Genomic DNA, 13,368 nt, shown 5'->3' with positions numbered 1-13,368 from the left:
TACTGATGGAGGTTAGTGGTCAGGGACCAGGGACCAGTCATTACTGATGGAGGTTAGTGGTCAGGGACCAGTGACCAGCCATTACTGATGGAGGTTAGTGGTCAGGGACCAGTCATTACTGATGGAGGTCAGTGGTCAGGGACCAGGGACCAGCCATTACTGATGGAGGTTAGTGGTCAGGGACCAACCATTACTGCAGGGAAGAGTTTGGCTCAGGGGGAAGAATGAATCAGCTGCTACGTTTGGCTTGGCTGACCTCAATGACTCTCTCTCTCTCTCTCTCTGTCTCTCTGTCTCTCTCTCTCTCTCTCTCTCTCTCTCTGTCTCTCTCTCTCTCTCTCTCTCTCTCTACTCTATCAGGCAAAAGGAATCCACATGCATTCAAAAGCAAAACTTTCATTTTCATATTTTCATACTTCTTTTCAGCAGCTTGTGCCATTAACACATTCCTCCTCTCCTCCATTCCTCCTCGACTCCATTCCTCCTCTCCTCCTCAGAACATCATTTTCCCATCTAACACAGGAACAATGGGAAGTGGAGACATCACACTACAGGTGCCAGAAGGGTAAATCAGGAGGTGTAGTTTCATAATGGAACCGACTACTGGATGCATGCCGAGGCTGCCTGAATAGACTGAGGCTGAGTCTCCAATGGTCGGTCCCCCCTATATAGTGCACTACTTTTGATCAGAGGGAATACATAGGGAATAGTGTGCTATTTGGGATTCATCCTGAGGACAACAGAAATATGGCAAAGCGACCTTGGAAGTCACATAAACAGCTTTCATTGATTGAATGGCTGAATGCCTCTGGAAGGTAACCTGTTGAACAAGGTTGAGGGTTAGGAATGGCTGAATGCCTCTGGAAGGTAACCTGTTGAACAAGGTTGAGGGTTAGGAATGGCTGAATGCCTCTGGAAGGTAACCTGTTGAACAAGGTTATATCGCTAACAAGGCGTTAGCGATATAGAATTAGCATTAGCGATATAGAAATAGCGTTAGCGATATAGAAACAGCGTTAGCGATATAGAAATAGCGTTAGCGATATATAAATAGCGTTAGCGATATAGAAATAGCGTTAGCGATATAGAAATAGCGTTAGCGATATAGAAATAGCGTTAGCGATATAGAAATAGCGTTAGCGATATAGAAACAGCGTTAGCGATATAGAAATAGCGTTAGCGATATAGAAATAGCGTTAGCGATATAGAAATAGCGTTAGCGATATAGAAATAGCGTTAGCGATATAGAAATAGCGTTAGCGATATAGAAACAACGTTAGCGATATAGAAACAGCGTTAGCGATATAGAAATAGCGTTAGCGATATAGAAACAGCGTTAGCGATATAGAAACAGCGTTAGCGATATAGAAACAGCGTTAGCGATATAGAAATAGCTGTCACTGTGAAAACCAACCTCCCCCCCCACAACCACTCGTCACCCTTGCTGTGAACAACCCACATATCAACCATGCCACGACCCAGTCCACATACCCATGACCCAGTCCTCATACCCATGACCCAGACCACATACCCATGACCCAGACCACATACCCATGACCCAGTCCTCATACCCACGACCCAGTCCACATACCCATGACCCAGTCCTCATACCCATGACCCAGTCCACATACCCACGACCCAGTCCACATACCCATGACCCAGTCCTCATATCCATGACCCAGTTCTCATACCCATGACCCCGACCACATACCCACGACCAAGTCCTCATACCCACGACCCAGTCCACATACCCATGACCCAGTCCTCATATCCATGACCCAGTCCACATACCCACCACCCAGTCCACATACCCACCACCCAGTCCACATACCCATGACCCAGTCCACATACCCACAACCCAGTCCACATACCCATGACCCAGTCCACATACCCATGACCCAGTCTACATACCCATGACCCAGACCCAGTCCACATACCCCCGACCTAGACCACATACCCATGACCCAGTTCTCATACCCATGACCCAGTCCACATACCCACCACCCAGTCTACATACCCACGACCCAGTCCTCATACCCAGACCCAGTCCTCATACCCGGACCCAGTCCTCATACCCACGACCCAGTCCTCATACCCACGACCCAGAACACATACCCACCACCCAGTCCACATACCCATGACCCAGTCCACATACCAAGTAAACTAATAATCACTTGTCTTATTAGGATCAGAGGAATCATCATCTCAGAACTCTCATCAAACCAAGTCGCCATGACAACACAAGTCATATTATAGTCATGACACAAAGTTAAGTTTAATCTGTTTAAAGTCGGTTGACAGGATTACGAGGACAGTTCTAATGAGTTGAGAGAAGCTTAGCTTGGCCCGAGGCCTGGGGATGGGGTTCAGGGCTGAGAGGCTGGCCCCATCAGGCACGCGTGCAGGTCGGATTGGATAAGAAGATTGTTGGGGGGGGGGTTAAGGCTCGCATGAGTTCCTCATTCCTCCCAGGGTGTTTTATCTCTACTGGTTGGGGGGTTATGATGTGTTGGTGCTGGGTGTTTTATCTCTACTGGTTGGGGGTTATGATGTGTTGGTGTTTTATCTCTACTGGTTGGGGGTTATGATGTGTTGGTGTTTTATCTCTACTGGTTGGGGGGTTATGATGTGTTGGTGTTTTATCTCTACTGGTTGGGGGTTATGATGTGTTGGTGTTTTATCTCTACTGGTTGGGGGTTATGATGTGTTGGTGCTGGGTGTTTTATCTCTACTGGTTGGGGGGTTATGATGTGTTGGTGCTGGGTGTTTTATCTCTACTGGTTGGGGGGTTATGATGTGTTGGTGCTGGGTGTTTTATCTCTACTGGTTGGGGGGTTATGATGTGTTGGTGTTTTATCTCTACTGGTTGGGGGTTATGATGTGTTGGTGTTTTATCTCTACTGGTTGGGGGGTTATGATGTGTTGGTGTTTTATCTCTACTGGTTGGGGGGTTATGATGTGTTGGTGCTGGGTGTTTTATCTCTACTGGTTGGGGGGTTATGATGTGTTGGTGTTTTATCTCTACTGGTTGGGGGGTTATGATGTGTTGGTGCTGGGTGTTTTATCTCTACTGGTTGGGGGGTTATGATGTGTTGGTGTTTTATCTCTACTGGTTGGGGGTTATGATGTGTTGGTGTTTTATCTCTACTGGTTGGGGGGTTATGATGTGTTGGTGTTTTATCTCGACTGGTTGGGGGTTATGATGTGTTGGTGATGGGTGTTTTATCTCTACTGGTTGGGGGGTTATGATGTGTTGGTGTTTTATCTCTACTGGTTGGGGGGTTATGATGTGTTGGTGTTTTATCTCTACTGGTTGGGGGTTATGATGTGTTGGTGTTTTATCTCTACTGGTTGGGGGTTATGATGTGTTGGTGCTGGGTGTTTTATCTCTACTGGTTGGGGGGTTATGATGTGTTGGTGTTTTATCTCTACTGGTTGGGGGGTTATGATGTGTTGGTGTTTTATCTCTACTGGTTGGGGGGTTATGATGTGTTGGTGCTGGGTGTTTTATCTCTACTGGTTGGGGGTTATGATGTGTTGGTGCTGGGTGTTTTATCTCTACTGGTTGGGGGGTTATGATGTGTTGGTGCTGGGTGTTTTATCTCTACTGGTTGGGGGTTATGATGTGTTGGTGCTGGGTGTTTTATCTCTACTGGTTGGGGGGTTATGATGGGTTGGTGCTGGGTGTTTTATCTCTACTGGTTGGGGGGTTATGATGTGTTGGTGCTGGGTGTTTTATCTCTACTGGTTGGGGGGTTATGATGTGTTGGTGCTGGGTGTTTTATCTCTACTGGTTGGGGGGTTATGATGTGTTGGTGCTGGGTGTTTTATCTCTACTGGTTGGGGGGTTATGATGTGTTGGTGCTTGGTGTTTTATCTCTACTGGTTGGGGGTTATGATGTGTTGGTGTTTTATCTCTACTGGTTGGGGGGTTATGATGTGTTGGTGCTGGGTGTTTTATCTCTACTGGTTGGGGGGTTATGATGTGTTGGTGTTTTATCTCTACTGGTTGGGGGTTATGATGTGTTGGTGTTTTATCTCGACTGGTTGGGGGTTATGATGTGTTGGTGCTGGGTGTTTTATCTCTACTGGTTGGGGGGTTATGATGTGTTGGTGTTTTATCTCTACTGGTTGGGGGGTTATGATGTGTTGGTGTTTTATCTCTACTGGTTGGGGGGTTATGATGTGTTGGTGCTGGGTGTTTTATCTCTACTGGTTGGGGGTTATGATGTGTTGGTGCTGGGTGTTTTATCTCTACTGGTTGGGGGGTTATGATGTGTTGGTGCTGGGTGTTTTATCTCTACTGGTTGGGGGTTATGATGTGTTGGTGCTGGGTGTTTTATCTCTACTGGTTGGGGGGTTATGATGTGTTGGTGCTGGGTGTTTTATCTCTACTGGTTGGGGGTTATGATGTGTTGGTGCTGGGTGTTTTATCTCTACTGGTTGGGGGTTATGATGTGTTGGTGTTTTATCTCTACTGGTTGGGGGTTATGATGTGTTGGTGCTGGGTGTTTTATCTCTACTGGTTGGGGGTTATGATGTGTTGGTGTTTTATCTCTACTGGTTGGGGGTTATGATGTGTTGGTGTTTTATCTCTACTGGTTGGGGGGTTATGATGTGTTGGTGTTTTATCTCTACTGGTTGGGGGGTTATGATGTGTTGGTGCTGGGTGTTTTATCTCTACTGGTTGGGGGTTATGATGTGTTGGTGTTTTATCTCTACTGGTTGGGGGGTTATGATGTGTTGGTGTTTTATCTCTACTGGTTGGGGGTTATGATGTGTTGGTGTTTTATCTCTACTGGTTGGGGGGTTATGATGTGTTGGTGCTTGGTGTTTTATCTCTACTGGTTGGGGGGTTATGATGTGTTGGTGTTTTATCTCTACTGGTTGGGGGTTATGATGTGTTGGTGCTGGGTGTTTTATCTCTACTGGTTGGGGGGTTATGATGTGTTGGTGCTTGGTGTTTTATCTCTACTGGTTGGGGGGTTATGATGTGTTGGTGTTTTATCTCTACTGGTTGGGGGTTATGATGTGTTGGTGTTTTATCTCTACTGGTTGGGGGGTTATGATGTGTTGGTGCTTGGTGTTTTATCTCTACTGGTTGGGGGGTTATGATGTGTTGGTGTTTTATCTCTACTGGTTGGGGGTTATGATGTGTTGGTGCTGGGTGTTTTATCTCTACTGGTTGGGGGGTTATGATGTGTTGGTGCTTGGTGTTTTATCTCTACTGGTTGGGGGGTTATGATGTGTTGGTGTTTTATCTCTACTGGTTGGGGGTTATGATGTGTTGGTGCTGGGTGTTTTATCTCTACTGGTTGGGGGGTTATGATGTGTTGGTGCTTGGTGTTTTATCTCTACTGGTTGGGGGGTTATGATGTGTTGGTGTTTTATCTCTACTGGTTGGGGGTTATGATGTGTTGGTACTGGGTGTTTTATCTCTACTGGTTGGGGGGTTATGATGTGTTGGTGTTTTATCTCTACTGGTTGGGGGGTTATGATGTGTTGGTGTTTTATCTCTACTGGTTGGGGGGTTATGATGTGTTGGTGTTTTATCTCTACTGGTTGGGGGGTTATGATGTGTTTGTGTTTTATCTCTACTGGTTGGGGGTTATGATGTGTTGGTGTTTTATCTCTACTGGTTGGTGGGTTATGATGTGTTGGTGTTTTATCTCTACTGGTTGGGGGGTTATGATGTGTTGGTGTTTTATCTCTACTGGTTGGGGGTTATGATGTGTTGGTGCTGGGTGTTTTATCTCTACTGGTTGGGGGGTTATGATGTGTTGGTGTTTTATCTCTACTGGTTGGGGGTTATGATGTGTTGGTGTTTTATCTCTACTGGTTGGGGGGTTATGATGTGTTGGTGTTTTATCTCTACTGGTTGGGGGTTATGATGTGTTGGTGTTTTATCTCTACTGGTTGGGGGGTTATGATGTGTTGGTGCTGGGTGTTTTATCTCTACTGGTTGGGGGGTTATGATGTGTTGGTGTTTTATCTCTACTGGTTGGGGGTTATGATGTGTTGGTGTTTTATCTCTACTGGTTGGGGGGTTATGATGTGTTGGTGTTTTATCTCTACTGGTTGGGGGTTATGATGTGTTGGTGCTGGGTGTTTTATCTCTACTGGTTGGGGGGTTATGATGTGTTGGTGCTTGGTGTTTTATCTCTACTGGTTGGGGGGTTATGATGTGTTGGTGTTTTATCTCTACTGGTTGGGGGTTATGATGTGTTGGTGCTGGGTGTTTTATCTCTACTGGTTGGGGGGTTATGATGTGTTGGTGCTTGGTGTTTTATCTCTACTGGTTGGGGGGTTATGATGTGTTGGTGTTTTATCTCTACTGGTTGGGGGTTATGATGTGTTGGTACTGGGTGTTTTATCTCTACTGGTTGGGGGGTTATGATGTGTTGGTGTTTTATCTCTACTGGTTGGGGGGTTATGATGTGTTGGTGTTTTATCTCTACTGGTTGGGGGGTTATGATGTGTTGGTGTTTTATCTCTACTGGTTGGGGGGTTATGATGTGTTGGTGTTTTATCTCTACTGGTTGGGGGTTATGATGTGTTGGTGTTTTATCTCTACTGGTTGGTGGGTTATGATGTGTTGGTGTTTTATCTCTACTGGTTGGGGGGTTATGATGTGTTGGTGTTTTATCTCTACTGGTTGGGGGTTATGATGTGTTGGTGCTGGGTGTTTTATCTCTACTGGTTGGGGGGTTATGATGTGTTGGTGTTTTATCTCTACTGGTTGGGGGTTATGATGTGTTGGTGTTTTATCTCTACTGGTTGGGGGGTTATGATGTGTTGGTGTTTTATCTCTACTGGTTGGGGGTTATGATGTGTTGGTGTTTTATCTCTACTGGTTGGGGGGTTATGATGTGTTGGTGTTTTATCTCTACTGGTTGGGGGTTATGATGTGTTGGTGTTTTATCTCTACTGGTTGGGGGGTTATGATGTGTTGGTGTTTTATCTCTACTGGTTGGGGGTTATGATGTGTTGGTGTTTTATCTCTACTGGTTGGGGGGTTATGATGTGTTGGTGCTTGGTGTTTTATCTCTACTGGTTGGGGGGTTATGATGTGTTGGTGTTTTATCTCTACTGGTTGGGGGTTATGATGTGTTGGTGCTGGGTGTTTTATCTCTACTGGTTGGGGGGTTATGATGTGTTGGTGCTTGGTGTTTTATCTCTACTGGTTGGGGGGTTATGATGTGTTGGTGTTTTATCTCTACTGGTTGGGGGTTATGATGTGTTGGTGCTGGGTGTTTTATCTCTACTGGTTGGGGGGTTATGATGTGTTGGTGCTTGGTGTTTTATCTCTACTGGTTGGGGGGTTATGATGTGTTGGTGTTTTATCTCTACTGGTTGGGGGTTATGATGTGTTGTTGCTGGGTGTTTTATCTCTACTGGTTGGGGGGGTTATGATGTGTTGGTGTTTTATCTCTACTGGTTGGGGGGTTATGATGTGTTGGTGTTTTATCTCTACTGGTTGGGGGGTTATGATGTGTTGGTGTTTTATCTCTACTGGTTGGGGGGTTATGATGTGTTGGTGTTTTATCTCTACTGGTTGGGGGGTTATGATGTGTTGGTGTTTTATCTCTACTGGTTGGGGGTTATGATGTGTTGGTGTTTTATCTCTACTGGTTGGGGGGTTATGATGTGTTGGTGCTGGGTGTTTTATCTCTACTGGTTGGGGGGTTATGATGTGTTGGTGCTGGGTGTTTTATCTCTACTGGTTGGGGGTTATGATGTGTTGGTGTTTTATCTCTACTGGTTGGGGGTTATGATGTGTTGGTGCTGGGTGTTTTATCTCTACTGGTTGGGGGGTTATGATGTGTTGGTGTTTTATCTCTACTGGTTGGGGGGTTATGATGTGTTGGTGTTTTATCTCTACTGGTTGGGGGTTATGATGTGTTGGTGCTGGGTGTTTTATCTCTACTGGTTGGGGGGTTATGATGTGTTGGTGTTTTATCTCTACTGGTTGGGGGTTATGATGTGTTGGTGCTGGGTGTTTTATCTCTACTGGTTGGGGGTTATGATGTGTTGGTGTTTTATCTCTACTGGTTGGGGGGTTATGATGTGTTGGTGTTTTATCTCTACTGGTTGGGGGTTATGATGTGTTGGTGTTTTATCTCTACTGGTTGGGGGGTTATGATGTGTTGGTGCTGGGTGTTTTATCTCTACTGGTTGGGGGGTTATGATGTGTTGGTGTTTTATCTCTACTGGTTGGGGGGTTATGATGTGTTGGTGCTGGGTGTTTTATCTCTACTGGTTGGGGGGTTATGATGTGTTGGTGCTGGGTGTTTTATCTCTACTGGTTGGGGGGTTATGATGTGTTGGTGTTTTATCTCTACTGGTTGGGGGGTTATGATGCGTTGGTGTTTTATCTCTACTGGTTGGGGGGTTATGATGTGTTGGTGCTGGGTGTTTTATCTCTACTGGTTGGGGGTTATGATGTGTTGGTGCTGGGTGTTTTATCTCTACTGGTTGGGGGTTATGATGTGTTGGTGCTGGGTGTTTTATCTCTACTGGTTGGGGGTTATGATGCGTTGGTGTTTTATCTCTACTGGTTGGGGGGTTATGATGGGTTGATGCTTGGTGTTTTATCTCTACTGTGCCTCATACCTATGGCTTCAGTGCTAACTATCAGAAGCAAGATTCTTAGTGACAATAGTGATGATTTTTGGTTCAAGCTGGCCATTTCTGGGAGGCAGTAGCCTGACAGGCTGGTTGGAGTGGAGACAGTAGCCTGACAGGCAGGTTGGAGTGGAGACAGTAGCCTGACAGGCAGGCTGGAGTGGAGACAGTAACCTGACAGACTGGTTGGAGTGGAGACAGTAGCCTGACAGACAGGTTGGAGTGGAGACAGTAGCCTGACAGACAGGTTGGAGTGGAGACAGTAGCCTGACAGGCAGGCTGGAGTGGAGACAGTAACCTGACAGACAGGTTGGAGTGGAGACAGTAGCCTGACAGACAGGTTGGAGTGGAGACAGTAGCCTGACAGACAGGTTGGAGTGGAGACAGTAACCTGACAGGCAGGTTGGAAGGGAGACAGTAGCCTGACAGGCAGGTTGAAGTGTTGACAGTAGACTGACAGGCTGTTTGGAGTGTTGACAGTTGCCTGACAGGAATTCTTCTGGGAAGGCTTTCCACTAGATGTTGGAAAATTGCTGTGGGCACTGATGTTGGGCGATTAGGCCTGGCTCGCAATCGGCTTTGTTCGATGGGGTTGAGGTCAGGGCTCTGTGCAGGCCAGTCAAGTTCTTCCACACCGATCTCGACAAACAATTTCTGTATTGACCTCGCCTTGTGCACGGGGGCATTGTCATGCTGAAGCTGGAAAGGGCCTTCCCCAAACAAATCTTCTAGAATGGAATTGTATGCTGTAGCGTTAAGCTTTCACTTCCCTGGAACTAAAGGGCCTGAACCATGAAAAACAGCCCCAGACCATTATTCATCCTCCACCAAACTTTACAGTTGTCACTATGCATTGGGGCAGGTAGCGTTCTCCTGGCATCCACCAAACCCAGAGTCGTCTGTCAGACTGCCAGATGGTGAAGCGTGATTCATCACTCCAGAGAATGCGTTTCCACCGCTCCAGAGTCCAATGGCGGCGAGCTTTACGGCAGTTTAGTGAGTGCTGCAACCGAGAACAGAACTGAGCCGTTGTAGAACCTAGATGTTTCCACTTCACAATAACAGCACTTACAGTTGACCGGGGCAGCTCTAGCCGGGCAGAAATTTGACTAACCGTTGGAAATGTGGCATCCTATGACGGTGCCACATTGAAAGTCACTGAGCTCCTCAGTAAGGCCATTCTACTGACAATGTTTGTCTATGGAGATTGCATGGCTGTGTGCTCGATTGTTTTCATCTGTCAGCAACGGGTGTGGCTGAAAAAGCTGATTCCACTAACTTGAAGGGGTGTCCACATAATGCTGTATATATAGTGGATGAAGGGGTGTCCTCATACTGCTATATATATAGTGGATGAAGGGGTGTCCTCATACTGCTGTATATATAGTGGATGTAGGGGTGCTCTCATACTGCTGTATATATAGTGGATGAAGGGGTGTCCTCATACTGCTGTATATATAGTGGATGAAGGGGTGTCCTCATACTGCTGTATATATAGTGGATGAAGGGGTGTCCTCATACTGCTGTATATATAGTGGATGAAGGGGTGTCCTCATACTGCTGTATATATAGTGGATGAAGGGGTGTCCTCATACTGCTGTATATATAGTGGATGAAGGGGTGTCCTCATACTGCTGTATATATAGTGGATGTAGGGGTGTCCTGTATATATAGTGTATGAAGGGGTGTCCTGTATATATAGTGGATGAAGGGGTGTCCTCATACTGCTGTATATATAGTGGATGAAGGGGTGTCCTGTATATATAGTGGATGAAGGGGTGTCCTGTATATATAGTGGATGAAGGGGTGTCCTTATACTGCTGTATATATAGTGGATGAAGGGGTGTCCTCATACTGCTGTATATATAGTGGATGAAGGGGTGTCCTCATACTGCTGTATATATAGTGGGGAGAACAAGTATTTGATAACCTGCAAAATCGGTAGTGTTTCCTACTAACAAAGCATGTAGAGGTCTGTAATGTGTATCATAGGTACACTTCAACTGTGAGAGACGGAATCTAAAACAAAAATCCAGAAAATCACATTGTATGATTTTTAAGTAATTAATTAGCATTAGACTCCTCACACTGCCGTCCAGTCCAGGGAGAGTTCTGTCCTACTTTTCTTTCTACTTTCTCCTACTTTCCTACGACTTACCAACTTCTTCTATATCTCAATTCTGGATAGAAGCACTTCACCCCAGATATAACCTTCACCCCATAGTGAGATATCACCTTCACCCCATAGTGAGATATAACCTTCACCCCATAGTGAGATATAACCTATACCCCATAGTGAGATATCACCTTCACCCCTTAGGGAGACATAACCTTCACCCCCTAGGGAGATATAACCTTCACCCCATGGTCACCTTCACCCCATAGTGAGATATCATCTTCACCCCATAATGAGATATCACCTTCACCCCATAGTGAGATATCATCTTCACCCCATAGTGAGATGTCACCTTCACCCCATAGTGAGATATAACCTTCACCCCCTAGGGAGGTATAACCTTCACCCCATAGTGAGATATAACCTTCACCCCATAGTGAGATATCACCTTCACCCCATAGTGAGACATCACCTTCACCCCATAGTGAGATATAACCTTCACCCCATAGTGAGATATAACCTTCACCCCATAGTGAGATTTCATCTTCCCCCCATAGTGAGATATCACCTTCACCCCATAGTGCGATATCACCTTTACCCCCTAGGGAGGTATAACCTTCACCCCATAGTGAGATATCACCTTCACCCCATAGTGAGATATCACCTTCACCCCATAGTGAGACATCACCTTCACCCCATAGTGAGATATAACCTTCACCCCATAGTGAGATATAACCTTCACCCCATAGTGAGATATCACCTTCACCCCATAGTGAGACATCACCTTCACCCCATAGTGAGATATAACCTTCACCCCATAGTGAGATATAACCTTCACCCCATAGTGAGATTTCACCTTCACCCCATAGTGAGATATCACCTTCACCCCATAGTGAGATATCACCTTTACCCCCTAGGGAGGTATAACCTTCACCCCATAGTGAGATATCACCTTCCCCCCATAGTGAGATATCATCTTCCCCCCATAGTGAGATATCATCTTCACCCCATAGTGAGATATCATCTTCACCCCATAGTGAGATATAAACTTCACCCGAGAGTGAGATATCATCTTTACCCCATAGTGAGATAAACCTTCACCCCCTTGGGAGATATAACCTTCACCCCATGGTCACCTTCACCCCATAGTGAGATATCATCTTCACCCCATAGTGAGATATAACCTTCACCCCATAGTGAGATAAACCTTCACCCCCTAGGGAGATATAACCTTCACCCCATGGTCACCTTCACCCCATAGTGAGATATCATCTTCACCCCTTAGGGAGACATAACCTTCACCCCCTAGGGAGATATAACCTTCACCCCATGGTCACCTTCACCCCATAGTGAGATATCATCTTCACCCCATAATGAGATATCACCTTCACCCCATAGTGAGATATCATCTTCACCCCATAGTGAGATGTCACCTTCACCCCATAGTGAGATATAACCTTCACCCCCTAGGGAGGTATAACCTTCACCCCATAGTGAGATATAACCTTCACCCCATAGTGAGATATCACCTTCACCCCATAGTGAGACATCACCTTCACCCCATAGTGAGATATAACCTTCACCCCATAGTGAGATATAACCTTCACCCCATAGTGAGATTTCATCTTCCCCCCATAGTGAGATATCACCTTCACCCCATAGTGCGATATCACCTTTACCCCCTAGGGAGGTATAACCTTCACCCCATAGTGAGATATCATCTTCCCCCCATAGTGAGATATCATCTTCACCCCATAGTGAGATATCATCTTCACCCCATAGTGAGATATAAACTTCACCCGAGAGTGAGATATCATCTTTACCCCATAGTGAGATAAACCTTCACCCCCTAGGGAGATATAACCTTCACCCCATGGTCACCTTCACCCCATAGTGAGATATCATCTTCACCCCATAGTGAGATATAACCTTCACCCCATAGTGAGATAAACCTTCACCCCCTAGGGAGATATAACCTTCACCCCATGGTCACCTTCACCCCATAGTGAGATATCATCTTCACCCCCTAGGGAGACATAACCTTCACCCCCTAGGGAGATATAACCTTCACCCCATGGTCACCTTCACCCCATAGTGAGATATCATCTTCACCCCATAATGAGATATCACCTTCACCCCATAGTGAGATATCATCTTCACCCCATAGTGAGATATCATCTTCACCCCATAGTGAGATATAACCTTCACCCCATTGTGAGATATCACCTTCACCCCATAGTGAGATATAACCTTCATCCCATAGTGAGATATCACCTTCACCCCATAGTGAGATGTCACCTTCACCCCATAGTGAGATATACCCTTCACCCCATAGTGAGATATAACCTATACCCCATAGTGAGATATCACCTTCACCCCCTAGGGAGGTATAACCTTCACCCCATAGTGAGTTATCACCTTCACCCCATAGTGAGATATCAGCTGATGGTTTGTCTACGAGGACGGTCTCTAGGAGAGTGGAACGATACAGGGTCTGTTGATCTGATTGGTTTGTCTACGAGGACGGTCTCTAGGATAGTGGAACGATACAGGGTCTGTTGATCTGATTGGTTTGTCTACGAGGACGGTCTCTAGGATAGTGGAACGATACAGGGTCTGTTGATCTG

The sequence above is a fragment of the Oncorhynchus mykiss genome, chromosome 21 (assembly GCF_013265735.2).
Source record: "Oncorhynchus mykiss isolate Arlee chromosome 21, USDA_OmykA_1.1, whole genome shotgun sequence".
In the NCBI taxonomy this organism is placed as follows: domain Eukaryota; kingdom Metazoa; phylum Chordata; class Actinopteri; order Salmoniformes; family Salmonidae; genus Oncorhynchus; species Oncorhynchus mykiss.
The sequence above is the reverse complement of the archived record's forward strand: the minus strand, read 5'-3'. Positions refer to the sequence as shown.